We start from the raw sequence: 15,408 nt of genomic DNA, 5'->3' as shown, positions 1-15,408 counted from the left end.
TGCATGGCTGCTGGCCGCCATCTTGGCTGACAGTTAATTTGCATAAGGATATGCTGATTAGCCAATGGGAACGGTAGCGGTCGTACGCTAATTACCATGTTTCTCTTTTATTAGTGTAGATTTTGAAACTGGTAGTATAATTATTTCATTCCTTTTTTTCTTTTTTAAATTGTTTTGGCTATTCTGGGTTCCTGACATTTCCATATAAATTTTAGTAACTGCTTGTCATCCCCGCCACCCCCCCTCCCCCCCCCCCAAAAAGGCCTGTTAGGATGGATTTTAATAGAAATTGCATTGACTCTGTAGATGTTTGGGGGAGAATCGCCAACTTAACATGAACATGGAATATCTGTTCATTTAGATCTTTAATTTCCTTCAGCCATGTTTTGTAATTTTCATTATGCAAGTCTTGCCCTTCTTTTGTTAACTTTTTTCCAAAGTATTTTCATTTTTGATGTTATTGTGAATAGATCTTCTTCAAATTTCATTTTTGGGTTGTTCACTGCCAGTATATAAAAATACAGTTGATGTATACTGATCTTGTATCCTTGTATTTATTTCATGCAGGTTTTGCTCTTTTGTGAATTCCTTAGAATTTTCAACATAAACTTTCATGTCATCTGTGAATATAGACATATAGACATTTTTATTTCTCCCTTTGAATCTGGATGCCTTTATTTTTTTCTGCCTATCATCTCCAGTTCATTGTTGAACAGAAGAAGGGTGGGGTGGGAGGGGAGTGAACATTCTTAACTTTTTCCTAATCTTAGGGGGAAAGCATTTAATCTTTTACCAATATACATTATGACATCACCATACATTTTTCATAAATGCATTTTATCAGGTTGAGAAACTTCTGTTTCTAGATTGTTGGGAGTTCTTATCATAAATAAATGTTGGATTTTGTGAGATGCTCTTCTGTATCTATTGAGATGATGATGTGGTTTTGTTTATTCTATTAATATAATTTATCAGGTTAACTGATTTTTTAATGTTATACTAACTTTGCATTCCTGGGATAAATCCCATTTGGTCATCCTATCTAATAAAAGAGGAATATGGTAATTAGCCGTACCTCCGCTACCCTTCCCATTGGCTAATCAAGGCGATATGCAAATTAACTGCCAGCCAAGATGGCGGCCGGCAGCCAGGTAGCTTGAAGCGAACAGGAGGCTTGCTTGCTTCAGTGACGCAGGAAGCCAACGTTCCCCGCCTGCCGCTGCTGGCCTCTGAGCTGCAGTTTGAAACACTGTTACAAATATAGAAGCTAAACAAAACCCCAGAAACCTGCTTTCAGCCAGCCGGGCCTCAGAGCTGGAGCCAAGCCTCAGAGCTAAAGCTGGCCCAGAATAAAAAATAAAATTAAAAAAGGAGCGGTTGGGAGCTTCAGTCACCCGCCAGCCTGAAAACAGCCCTCAGCCCCTCACCCAGGCTGGCCAGGCACGCCAGTGGGGACCCCAACCCTGAAGGGGGTGTGACCAGCTGCAAACAGCCATCATCCCCTCACCCAGGCTGGCCCGGCTCCCAAGCGGGACTCCCACCCTGATCCAGGACACCCTTCAGGGCAAACCAGCCGGCCCCCACCCGTGCACCAGGCCTCTATCCTTTATAGTAAAAGGGTAATAAGCCTCCCAGCACAGGGATCAGCAGAGCTGCAAGGCCTCCCGAACCCGGGATCAGTGTGACAGGAGGCAGCGCCCAAACCCCCTGATCGCCCTGCAGCTCTGTATGTGACAGGGGGCGGGGCCACAACCTCCCTATCCGCCCTGCTCTGTTTGTGACAGGGTGCGGCGCCCCAACCCCCTGATCAGCCTGCTCTGTGCCTGATAGGGGGGAGCTCCCCAACCCCCTGATCACCCTGCGGCTCTGTGTGTGACAGGGTGAGGCGCCCCAACCCCCTGATCAGCCCTGCTCTGTGTGTGACAGGGTGCGGCGCCCCAACCGCCCCCCCACGGGCCCTGCTCTGTGTGTGACAGCGTAGAGCCATAACCTCCCCATTGGCCCTGCCCTGAGTGTGACAGGGTGCGGCGCCCCAACCCCCTGATCCACCCTGCTCTGTGTGTGACAGGGGGCGGTGCCCCAACTCCCCTATCGGCCCTACTCTGTGACAGGGAGGAGCTCCTCAAGCCCCTGATCAGCCCTGCTCTGTGCGTGACAGGGGGGAGCTCCCCAATCCCCTGATGGGCCCTGCTCTGTGGGTGACAGGGGGGAGCTCCCCAACCTCCTGATCGACCCTGCTCTGTGCGTGACAGGGTACAAAGCCCCAACCCCCCTGATGGGCCCTGCTCTGTGAGTGACAGGGGGCAGCGCCCCAACCCCCTGATTCGCCCTGCTCTGTGCGTGACAGGGGGTGGCGCCGCAACCTCCCCATCGACCCTGCCTTGAGTGTGACAGGGGGCGGTGCCCCAACCCCCCAATCGGCCCTACCCTGAGCCCGACCAGGGGCTGCACTTAGGGATTGGGCCTGCCCTCTACCACCCAGGAGTTTGCCAGTAGGTCATTATCTCCCATGGGGTCCCAGACTGGGAGAGGGCACAGGCCGGGCTGAGGGACCCCCCTGCCCCCCCCAGTGCACATATTTTTGTGCACCTGGCCTCTAGTGGTATATAATTCTTTTTATATGTTACTGAATTTGGTTTAGTAATATTGTTTAAGATATTTGTGTTTATGTTCATGAGAAATATTGGTGGGTAATTTTCTTGTGATGTCTTTGTCTGGTTTTGGTTTTATGGTAATACTGGCATCTTAGAATGAGTTGGGAAGTGTTCCCTTCTCATATTTCCTGAAAGTGGTTGTGAAGGATAAGTGTTATTTCTTCTTTAAATATTTGATGGAATTCACCCCTGAAGTTACCTATTCCTGGATTTTCCTTTATGGGAAAAATTTTAATTTCAAATTAGGAGTCAATTCTTCATTTCATTGATTTTACTTACTGTTTGTCTGTTTTCTATTTCACTGATTTCCACTCTTCTCTTTATTATATCTTTCCTTCTTCTTGCCTTGGGTTTAATTTGCTCCTTTTTCTCATTTCTTAAGGTAGAAGCTTAAGTTATTAATTTTCAGCCTTTATTCTTTTCTAATACAACTGTTTGAAGTTACAAATTTCTTTTTAAGCACTGTTTAAACAGCATCCCACAAATTTTAATATGTTGTGGTTTTTTTCATTCAGTTCAAGATATTTTCTAATTTTCTTTGTAATTTCTTTTTTGACCCACTGGCTACCTAACAAGATAGAACTATCCTTACAAATGAACAAGGTTTTACCCTTTTTCCAAAATGAGCAGATGGACAATCCCAAGCATTATTGTATTTATTGCTGACTGTATGGCGATAGTCTCACTGAATATTCCGTTCCTAAAGATTAAATTGTACAGTTAATTTCCAACAACTTGTATGTAAAATAAAAATGGGAACAAGAGCGAAGATAATTTGCTAACACAAACTTACTATACAACCCAGCAGTTCCACTCATGTATCTATTCAAGAAAAATGAAAACAGCCGAAACCGGTTTGGCTCAGTGGATGGAGCGTCGGCCTGCGGACTGAAAGGTCCCAGGGTCGATTCCGGTCAAGGGCATGTACCTGGGTTGCGGGCACATCCCTAGTAGGAGATGTGCAGGAGGCAGCTGATCGATGTTTCTCTCTCATCGATGTTTCTAACTCTCTATCTCTCTCCCTTCCTCTCTGTAAAAAATCAATAAAATATATTTAAAAAAAAAAAAGAAAAATGAAAACATATGTCCACACAAAGACTTGTACACAAATGCTCAAATCAGCATTATTCATAATAGCCAAAAAGTAAAAGCAACTCAAGTAAAGCAACTGATGAATGGATAAACAAGATGTGGTATATCCACACAATGGGATACTATTCAGCAAATAAATGAACTACTTATACATGCTATAGCATGGATAAATCTCAAACACATTATGCTAAGTGAAAAAAGCCCAACACAAGACAGCACTTACTTTATGAATTCATTCATATGAAATGTCCAGAAAGGCTAATCTACACAGACAGAAAGCAAACCAATGGTTGTCTGAGGTCTTGAAAGCCAGAGACAGGATTCAGTATGAACTTGCAAACACAAACTTATGATGATGCAAATGTTTTAAAACTGAATAGTGACGATCATTGCACAAATCAAAAAATCTACTAAATTTACTAAAAAACACTTAATTCTTTATATATCAGAGTATATTGTTTCAAAAAGGTGATTTCCATTAGAAATGTACCTTCTTATAACTAGAGAAAGGTATCAGGACGATTACAGATGCTCCTATATTAGAGATTATGGACAGGGAAATGATTTCTACATACTCAGAAGGGATTATGAAGAACCTAAGAGAATGAACCAGATAACTTTGCAAGGTCTCTTCTAAACTGATTCAAAAAAAAAAAAAAGATATTTAGAAAATAAAAGATTTGCATTGTTACCTAACTTTTCTGATGAATTTTTAACTTTTTCCTTCCTACTTATGCATTTTTATTAAAACACTGCAAACGCAATGTACTTCTCCAAAGGTGTTCTTTCATCTTAAAAAGTCAGTCATTCGGGAGCCATAAACAAGAACAGAGAATATACAGACCCCATCCCGCTAAAGTAAAATTTTACAAATGCATTTGGTGCTGATTTCAAGCCTGATTTGAGGCTTCACCACTACCAACTTGGAACTGCCACACATGTGCGATTTCTCTGGCACTCTATGCAGCCTAGCTAATCAATCCAACTTTCTACTGCCCAGGCTGGCCTCCCTGTAGCTGGTTTTCATAAATACAAAATTTGTATAATTGTTACTGGAACTACTTGCTGAAATATGGAACTAGTTTAAAACACCACTTATTTTAAAATGTACATGCACAGTTTCACATGCATGCAGCAACACATCTTCCACACTCAGCCAATCAAATTAATGCTTTTTATTAAGGAACGGAACAAAAAAGTCTAATACAGAGTTTGCCTGTCTTTTCAGGAACCTTAGTAAATATTTTTCAAGAAATCAAGAGGAATATGACTGAATAATGAAAAAATGAATGAAAATGTATAACAAAATATAATTATTCAAATTCTAAAGCAGGACCTAACTTTTACCCCGGGGTAAAAGGCCTTTGCTTTAACTAGGAAAAGCAAATTCTTTTTGGATGCAATCTTTCTTGTATATGAGTAATGTATATATGTGCTTATTTCCATGTGAATCTGGCACAGTACATTAGACTGAAACATCAATTTGGTTTAAGTTTAATGCATAAAGTCACAATGAACATGTTTTCTATCTAAGCTTATGTAATAAATGATCCCAACACATGGTATGAATTCTACCACTTGTAACAACCTTCCCTCCCCTCTTGAGGGGAGTAATGAGAAAATGTTCTGAGCAGCACATCACTGAAGGTGAGTGACATCCACAAACAGCAGAAGTTGGGTGGCCCGAAAGTGCCCTGTTCCTCTGATCAATCAATCAATCACATCTCAGTTAAGATCCATTCATTAAATGGGACACAAGTTAGAATAAACCCAGGAGCCCGGGAGCTTTCCAAGCTTCAGATTAGGACAAAAAGCACAGGCACACACAGACCTTGGCCCGAAAACTCCTCGGCCCCTTTCCTTAAAATTCTGGTCCCAAATCTGTTATGTTTCCAAAACTCCAAATCCTTTCCCCTCTCCAGGGGAACACGACCATGGAGAGTTGGTGGTTGTAAACACTCCCCCGATTACAAAAATAATAATAGAAAAAAAGCAAGCCAACAAACAACACCTCCCTGAAAACTCTTTTAAGGTTCTTGGACCCGATTTGGCCTGGCGCTCAAAGACAGTGGTGGGGAGACGAAAGTCCATCAAAACCCTCCTCCCTTCCTAGGCCGAAAGGCCTGAGGGCACAAGGGCTGGGCCTCGCCCCCCCCCCCCCCCCCCCGGCGCCGGAGCGGGAGGGGAGGCGGGGAGGAGGAGCGGAGAGCGCGGCCGGCGGTAGAGGGTGAAGGGTTAAAAGAGGCGAGAGGTCACAGCCCCTCGGATCCGGGAGGAGAAAATTCACCTCTGCGCCCCTCCTTGAAGAAGACCTGGCAGCCTGCGGCAACCATCAAAAACAACAATAAAGCCAAACCGCATCTGCCGCCTCTCCCGGGGACCCCTCCGCCGGCCCCGCCCCCTTCCCGGCCCCGCCCCCGCGCGAGCTGGCACCACCCCACGCCCCGACCCACCTCCCCTCCTCGCCCCCTGCACTCGGCGGGAGCCCGCTCTCCCACCTCCGGGCGCCGAGCGCGGCGGATGGGCGTTCTCGCGAGTCTTCCCTCCCACCCACCCCCACGCCCGGGCTGACGTGTCGGCCAGACCCCCCGGAGGAAGCGGCCGCCTTCGCGGGGTGCTGCGGCCTCTTACCCGGTGGTCCGCGCCAGAGCTGCTTCAGCAGTTTGGGCCGTGGCGGGAAGGACGCCACCGCCCGAGTTCTGTGGCTTGAAAACTTGGCTTCGCCTCCTACTGTTTCTTTGTTTTGTTTTGACTTTTTTGGAATTTTCCCGCGGTCGCTCGGCAGTGGAGCCGCGCGCGCCCGCAGTGCACTCTGGGGCCTGGCGAGCGGCCCCCCGCGCCTCCGCTGCATCGCGGGAAAATTCCGACGAATCGAGGGGGCGGGGCGGAGCCTGTCACCGGCTCGGCGGAAGTCGCCGGCGGGCCGGCTTCCGGGCGGCGTGGTGGGCCCCTGTGGCTGCCTTCGTCTAACTCTGCTTCCTCTCTGGTCGAGTCGTGGGGGACCCGCGGAGGAAAAACCTGGGGGTTTTAATCGGGTTGTGGCCCAATTATTTCAACGATGTCTTCACAATGCAGGGGAGGTAAAATGGAAATTGGATTTTTTTTTTTTTTTAAGAAAAATTGAGTCTTTGTTAAGGGGCTAAATCAAGACCACCAAACAAGGCCCTAGAGGCAGACTGTGCTTTCTAGCTGTGGTCACACACAAAAGGAATCCTTCTTGAGTTAATGACACCCTTTCCCCGCTGCCAGTCAGTTTCATACAGCGTTTGATTCGGGTTCAAAGCTGAATTTAAACCACTTACCTGGAAAGCAGTATTTTGTGTAAAATTCATTCATGGTAATAGTATTAGCTTGTCTTAGTGAATTTTTTTTTTTTACTCTAGAGATTAGCAGTGCATAAGATTTTTCATAGATGTTGACATTGTAAAATAATAATTTGAGGAGTCTAGCCTTCACTTTCATTTTTTTTTAAATCAATGCCTCATGGTCATAAAAGGACAACTTAAGGAGTGCTTTAAAAAAAACTTTCTACAAGGCAGTGTAAGCGTGTAATAAAGAGTCCAACACTTCCAGCCTTCTAAAATGAAGGAATACCCATTTTACCAAAGAGTAAATTGAATTCAGGAGTTAGGTAATTTACCAAGGTAGACGTTATGAACCCAATCCAGAGGAAATTGTCAGGATCTGCAACTGCATTAAGGAATCAGGTATGAAATTCATTCTTGAAAATATTCCCTGGCAACTAAAGAGGTGAGTGCTTTTCGATGTGTGCATAGGTCAGTGTGGGCCAGTGTAGAGTCACATGCGCGAGCAACACTCACCTTGGCCCTTGGCCATAAGAAGAAAGTCATTGTGTTTGTGGTGATAAATTTGAGCAATTTAATATTTAAGTCTTGTATTTACCAGCAAAGGAAGGAATTGAACCCTGTGTTTCTTCAGAGAAAATATCTATTTTGATACTCAGGTCCTTTTACATATTTTTCTGAAAAAAATCCTTTCTAGTGTTTGTAGTGTAGTTATAATTGAGGTCTTCCCATATTGCGGGTTTTATGTCTTTTTCATTCAGTGGGTAGCAAAGAGTTGCTAGGCTCATTCAACTTTATAGTAAGTAAAGGACAACATATTTACACCTAATTTAGACCTAAATGGGTAGCACATATAGGATAAGTAGTCAACTAATCTTAGGAAGATTTATAGACATTCATTTCATCTGGTATCCATATGTATGGTGCTATCCTTATACTTTAAGAAGTAATTAGATGATCTCTTTTTTTAAAATATATTTTATTGATTTTTTACAGAGAGGAAGGGAGAGGGATAGAGAGTTAGAAACATCGATGAGAGAGAAACATCAACCAGCTGCCTCCTGCACACCTACTGGGGATGTGCCTGCAACCAAGGTACATGCCCTTGACCTGAATCGAACCTGGGACCCTTCAGTCCGCAGGCCGACGCTCTGCCCACTGAGCCAAACTGGTTAGGGCTAGATGATCTCTTTTTAAAATGCCTAAAAAGTTTCCTGAGAAACAAATACATAGATACAAATCCTATTTTTAATTGGCTTATAAAGTTGAGTACATGTGCCTCTAGAAAGTTTTCATAGAATAAAGTCCAAACACATTTAAATAATGTGGCAAAAATGAAAAATGGCATGTGTAGGTGAAAATTATTTCATCTTTAGAAAGAATTAGAATTAGAATCCATTCCAATGGAATCCATCCACTAGAATCTTTACATTCTAGAGGGGAAAACACAGCTGAGTGCTGCAGAGTTCCTGACAGTATCAAATCTTCCTCAGAATTCAACAAATAAAATCAGCTGTCTTGGATTCTAGCCATTGTAGTAAGACTCATTCCCAGAATTAGTCCAGATACCAACCTAGTTTCCAGCTGTCATTTCAAGAATTAATCCTAACACCCACCTAGTTTCTAGTTGGCACCCCAACACTTAACACTGTCTTGTCCGTGGCTCTAATATTGACCTCTGGTTTCTCAACTGTGAATATTTAATGAGTGTTTATTAAGTCCCAGGTACTTAGCTGACTCCTTGACCAGATTATTTTCTTTAATTTTCACAGTGATCTTATGTACTATATGGTAGATAATATTCCAGTTTCACAGATGAGGAAACTGATACACAGAGCAAACGCTACTAGTAGGTGTATTGTACCTTCAAATCCAGGCTAATTGACTCTGGGGCTTGTACTTCTTAACCACATGCTATGCTCTTGCTCATGCTCCAGGCTAGGTACCAGACCACTTCCCAAGTTCTTGGTAGGGTAGCAGTGAGGATGGGGTGATGTGATCCGAGAGTCTTATGCATTTTAACTACTACTTTGTTTTCCTCTTAATACATTCTGACTACGGAAATGTACATTTAATTAGAGAAGAAAACAAGAAGAATATTTGTGCATGAAATGCTTTAAGAAATAGTGCAAGTAATAGTGAAGGTCTTTGATCTGAGGTCAGGAAACAGAGTGCTGCCCAAGATGAAAATTAATGGAAAAAGGAAAACGTTGCAGGTATAGCTCCCTCTCCCCACATGCTGACTCTCTGGGCTCTCTGAAATAATGCATAATAGGAAGATATGTTTGTACTAATCATCCCACTCCATGCCACAGCTACTTAAACCAGGAATGATAACCTGACCCTTGGTGAACCAATCACCCTATTGCTAGGGAATTTGGAATTGAAACCGTGAGAAACTGTACACCACAAAAGCTAAACTCCCATGCCAGCCAAAGTTACTGAGGGGAAAATCCTATATAATAAAGACGTAATATGCAAATTGACTGTCACGCCCTCACACAAGATGGCCACCCCCATGTGGTCACAAGATGGCCTGCAGGGGAGGGCAGTTGTGGGTGATCAGGCCAGCAGGAGAGGACAGTTAGGGGTGAGCGGGCCAGAAGGGGAGGGCAGTTGGGGGGGACCACACCTTCAGGGGAGGGCAGTTAGGGGCAACCAGGCTGGCAGGGGAGGGCAGTTGGCGGCAACCAGGCCAGCAGAGGAGGGCAATTGGGGATCACCGGGCTGACAGGAGAGGGCAGTTGGGGGCGATCAGGCCAGCAGAGGAGCAGTTAGGCATCAATCGGGCTGGCAGGGGAGTGGTTAAGGGGTGATCAGGCTGGCAGGCAGAAGCGATTAGGGGCAATCAGGCAGGCAGACAAGTGGTTGGGAGCCAGCTGTCCTGGATTGTGTGAGGGATGTTCCCTGCCACAGGGATTGGGCCTAAACTGGCAGTCAGACATCTCCCGAGGGGTCCCAGATTTTTGAGGGTGCAGGCGGGGCTGAGGGACACCGTCCCGCCCCACCCCCACCCCCCACCCCCGCCCAGTGCATCAATTTCGTGCACCGGGCCTCTAGTATAACAATAAAAGTTGGTTGGCAGAGGAAAGCAAAAAAGAAGTTGAAAAAAGGGCCAGGTTATTCCATGAGAGATAGAGGGTAGCTTCCATTCCCCATGTTCTATTTTTAAGCATAATTTTAAGGCAACTTGACTCTACTTCTGTTTTTGGTTCCCAGTTGTACACAAGATTCTCCCATGTCCTCACAACAACTACCTCTTCACCTATTCTGATTTCAGTGAGTTTCTCTACCTTACTGCAAAGCAAGCCCTGACTAAGCACCTGGAGGTGGCATCAATTTTTTTCTGTCACTGGGCATTAACACTTGGTCTGAGCCTTATTGATACACTAATCTGTGCCAAGACAGCTCAGCCAAGGGTTCCACAAGCCTGAGCGAGGGTGGTGAAGGATGGAGAAATGACAAAGAGAATAAGGTGGGTCTAGGTGGATTTTCCTATTCCTGGCTGAGGCCACAGAGAGAGATCCAGATGGCAAGCTGAGCCTTTATTTTATAGTCAGAGGTAAACAAGGTAGTGGTCACCATAGTTACAATGTTCTTGTGAGTTTCACTTGTTTTGGCAGCACTTGCTGCACCTCCCTCAGCCCATTAGCTACTCAGGTAAGATCTAGGGAGCGTCATAAGGTCAAGCCTAATTATGCTAAGAGGACTATGCCCTATAAGCTGGGACTCGTTTGTGGCTTTGCCCGCAGGTCAGTCCGAGGCTTAACCCTATAGCCACGCCCTACACTAATCAATGGGTACCTAGTGAGAACCTTTCAAGCAGAAGACATGAAGCATACAGGCGGTGTTGAAGATACAGATCCATCTGAGTATCTTGGAGTTGGGAGAAATCTCACAGGCCCAGGAGTTCCCTAGATTTTGGGTTTGTTGGGCCAGTAAAATATACATAATATTAGAGGACTAGCAGTTAACTTTTTATTGGTCAAGTAAAGACTTTGGGGGGAGGGGTCTACCATCATTTCAATTTCTAAAAAAAAATTTTTAACTTTAAGAAAAGATGGGGCGAGTCAAAGAACAATCTTGTAAATTAGATACATTTTGCTTTACAAAAAACTCATTACAATGTCCTTATTAATTTCTTGTTACCACTTCCTTTGTTAGTTTGAGAACACTGCATTTACTTACCAAGGCAATGTGCCCAATAAAAAGACTGCAGTTCCCAGACTGCCTTGCTATCAGGGATGGCACTGTAACTAAATTGTAACCAATGAGAAATAAGTGGAAGCTTTTGGGTGGGACTTTCAGAAAGGCTTCTTAAAAGGTAGAAAGGCAATAGGCAAGGAGCTTTTTAGCCCTTTCCCCTTTCTACTGCTTCCTACTGTAAGGGCAAGATGGTTGTAGTTCAGTTATCTTGGACTATAAGGTACTCTCAAGGATGATGGTCATAGAATAAGGATGGCAGAGCAAAAGAAGTAGAAGGTGGCCTAGCTGGTTTTGCTCAGTGGGTAGAGCATCAATCTGTAAACTGAAGGGTTCTGGGTTCGATTCTGGTCAAGAACACAAACCTAGGTTGCAGGCTCGATCCCTGGCCCTGATTGGGACCCAGGTGGGAGGCAACCAATTGATGTGTCTCTCTCACATCGATGTTTCTCTCTGTCTCTCCCCTTTCCTTCCACTCTTTCTAAAAATCAGTGGAAAAGTATCCTCGGGTGAGGATTAACAACAACAACAAAAAGAAGTAGAAGGTCCCTGGTTCCCCAATAATCACAGGGGTTACCTGGTTTGCCTAACTCTGGACTTCTTTAACAATAAATAAAAAATCTATTTTGTTTCAACTACTTTTGTCTTAGACCTCCGTTGCTAAGCAGCTGAACTCAGTTGAGGCACTATAGTAAGGTCTCGGCTACTGTGGTGGAAAAATAAAAAAAGGAAAAGAGTGTTCTCTGCTCTTGTGAAGATTACTCTAGTGAAGGGAATCTTCCTTAACATCTTCTCTTCCAGCAGCATAGCTCAAAACATATGTACTTGTCAAAAGGAGATAAACTCAATATAGTAGTAAGTTTCGTTCAAAAATGGGGGTGGGGGGGGGGGGCCTAAACCACACCAAGACACAGGAAGGCAGGAAACTCTCTTATCCACCTACTAAAATCCTGTGAATATTGTAGAATGGAGAAAACTCTCTCATTGTGCAATCTCTAACACACAACTCCCAGAAAACAAAAATCTGTCCTTTTTTCATTGAGCAATGATACCCCCTGTGTGTTGTTGTGTTTTTTTTAATTGTTAAGGCAATTTTAGTCTAATTTTCTTTAGTTCAGTAAAAAAATGTATTCCTATTTAGAGCATGCATGCATTCCCACCAATCGTGGTGTGTTGTAACTAATATAGCACATTTTTATTGCCTGTGGAAAGTAATAAATTACATTTAAATGAGCACATGCCTTAAAAATAATTTTCCTCGTAAGTACTTTATAATCATTAATTTAGCATAAAATTGATATTAAAGAACTGCTAAGATTAAGCACTAAAAATTCCAAATTAAGAGAAAGGCATATTTACAATTAAATTAATTCTGGCAATTATTAAATCAAAAATAAGTTTCATCCCCTTTGTATGTCTGTTTCAGATTGACTCTTTAATTGCCTAGTGTTTTTCAATAAAAACTATTTAACTGCATCTTTTTATTTATTCATGTGCTAAATTAAGGTTTAAGTACACTCAGTCATACAATAAAACAACTGCTTGGTGTGGAAAGATAGGGAGATGTTGATCAAAGGGTACAAACTTCCAGTTATAAGATGAATAAGTTCTGGGGATCTAATGTACAGCATGGTGACTATAGTTAATAATACTGTATGGTATACTTGAAAGTTTCTAAGAAAGTAAATCTTAAATGTTCTCAAACACAAAAATAAAGAATTGTGTGAGTTGATTGATTTCATAACTACCCTAATGTAGTAATCATCCCATTATACACTTTAAACTTACATAATGTTATTTGTCAATTATATCGCAATAAAGCAAGAAAAACCTGCTTGATGATAATAGGACAAACTTCAAATATGGCACCAGCAAGTTTATCTATAATAATAAAAGTGTAATATGCTAATTAGACCAGACATCCTTCTGGACAACCTTCTGGACGAAGCTGGGGCTGCCATGGAAACCCGGGTCCCAAATGCCGGAGGGAAGCCGGTGCCGGCAGCTGGGGGACAGAAGGCCTACTCTTGCACGAATTTCATGCATTGGCCCTCTAGTATATTATACTTTCACTAGAGGCCCTGTGCACGAAAATTCGTGCACTGGGGGGGTCCCCTCAGCCCGGCCTGCCGCCTCTCACAGTCCGGGAGCCCTCAGGGAATGTCCTATCTGCAGGAGGTGACCGGCCGATCAGGGGAAGACACCACTCCCATCACCCCGCCGCTGCTGCCGCTGCCGGCCACTGTGGCGGCTGCCTGTCCTTGGCCCTCACAGCTGCCGCGGCTGCCTGCCCTCAGCCCATGCAGCCACCACAGCTTTGTCCAGAAGGATGTCCAGAAGGACATTTGGCTGTTGGGTTTAATTAGCACATTATGCTTTTATTATTATAGAATAGAGGCCCAGTGCACAAATTCATGCACGGGTGGGTTCCTTTGGCCTGGCCAGTGATCGGGGCCATTGGGGCCATGGGAGGTTGGCCAGCTTGGGGGAGGGGCCATGGGAGGTTGGCTATGGGAGCACACTGACCACAAGGGGCAGCTCCTGCATTGAGCATCTGCCCCCTGGTGGTCAGTGCGTGTCATAGCGACTGGTCATTCTGTCATTCAGTCCTTAAGGCTTTTATATATATACTAGAGGCCCGGTGCACAAAAATTTGTGCACTCGAGGGGGGAGGGAGGGGGGCCTCCCAGCTCGGCCTGTGCCCTCTCGCAGTCTGGGACCCCTCGGGAGATAACGACCTGCTGGCTTAGGCCTGCTCCCGGGTGGCAGAGGGCACGCCCAATCCCTAGGTGCAGACCCTGGTCAGGCTCAGAGCGGGGCCGATTGGGGAGTTGGGGCGCCACCCCGTCATGCACAGAGCAGGGCGGATCGGGAGGTTGCGATGCCACCCTCAGTCACGCTCAGGGTAGGGCCGATTGGGGGGTTGGGGACCACCCCCTTCACACTCAAGGCAGGGTCGATGGGGAGGTTGCGGCGCCACCCCCTGTCACTCACAGAGCAGGGCCAATCAGGGGGTTGGGGCTCTGCCCCCTGTCACTCACAGAGCAGGGCCCATCAGGGGGATTGGGGCTCCATACCCTGTCACACCACAGAGCAGGGTCGATCAGGGGGTTGGGGAGCTCCCCCCTGTCACGCACAGAGCAGGGCCCATCAGGGGGTTGAGGAGCTCCCCCCTGTCATGCACAGAGCAGGGCCGATAGGGGACTTGGGGCACCGCCCCCTGTCACACACAGAGCAGGGTGGATCAGGAGGTTGGGGTGCTGCACCCTGTCACACTCAGGGCAGGGCCAATGGGGAGGTTATGGCTCTCCCCGTCACACACAGAGCAAGGCCCATGGAGGGGGGTTGGGGCGCCACCCTCTATCACCCACAGAGCAGGGCCGATCAGGGGGTTGGGGCGCCGTCACTGTCACACTCAGGGCAGGGCCGATGGGGAGGTTATAGCTCTACCCCGTCACACACAGAGCAGGGGCCGTGGGGGCAGGGGGGTTGGGGCGCTGCACCCTGTCACACACAGAGCAGGGCCCGTGGGGGGAGGGGGCTTGGGGTGCCGCAGGGTGATCAGGGGATTGGAGAGCTCCCCCCTATCAGGCACAGAGCAGGGCTGATCAGGGGGTTGGGGCGCCTTCCCCTGTCACACACACAGCTGCAGGGCGATCGGGGGGTTGGGCGCTGCCCCCTGTCATGCTGATCCCAGTGCCGGGAAGCCTCGCGGCTCCGCTGATCCTGGTGCCAGGAGGCATATTACCCTTTTACTATATAGAATAGAGGCCTGGTGCATGGGTGGGGGCCGGCTGGTTTGCCCTGAAGGGTGTCCTGGATCAGGGTGGGGGTCCCCACTGGGGTGCCTGGCCAGTCTGGGTGAGGGGCTGAGGGCCGTTTTCAGGCTGGTGGGTGACTGAAGCTCCCAACCGCTCCTTTCTTTCTTTTTTTAATTTTTTATTCTGGGCCAGCTTTAGCTCTGAGGCCTCACTGCTGAAAATATTGATACAATGTTGCGGTCAGGCTGGCTGAAGCCCGGCTGACTGAAAGCCAGTTTCTGGGGTTTTGTTTAGCTTCTATATTTGCATCATAGTTGCTTAGAGTTGCAGCTGAGAGGCCGGCAAGTCAGGCGGGGAACGTTGGAATCTGCCATCACTGGAGCAAGCAAGCCT

At 46.1% G+C, this 15,408-nt stretch overlaps 1 protein-coding gene across 3 annotated transcripts in view; it reads right to left on the bottom strand.

The window, feature by feature from the left end:
* Window positions 1-6,524, bottom strand: part of FANCC (FA complementation group C) — a 277,702-nt gene extending 271,178 nt beyond the window's left edge. For all 3 annotated transcript variants that reach the window (XM_070400943.1, XM_070400942.1, XM_070400944.1), the window contains exon 1: window positions 6,378-6,524. The gene's annotated coding sequence lies outside the window, so the exon portion shown is untranslated. The remainder of the gene's footprint in view (window positions 1-6,377) is intronic.
* Window positions 6,525-15,408: the final 8,884 nt, after the last annotated feature.

The sequence above is a fragment of the Myotis yumanensis genome, unplaced genomic scaffold (assembly GCF_028538775.1).
Source record: "Myotis yumanensis isolate MYYU_CA2020_CCGP unplaced genomic scaffold, mMyoYum1.0.hap1 SCAF_21, whole genome shotgun sequence".
NCBI classification, from domain to species: domain Eukaryota; kingdom Metazoa; phylum Chordata; class Mammalia; order Chiroptera; family Vespertilionidae; genus Myotis; species Myotis yumanensis.
The sequence above is the reverse complement of the archived record's forward strand: the minus strand, read 5'-3'. Positions and strand labels throughout refer to the sequence as shown.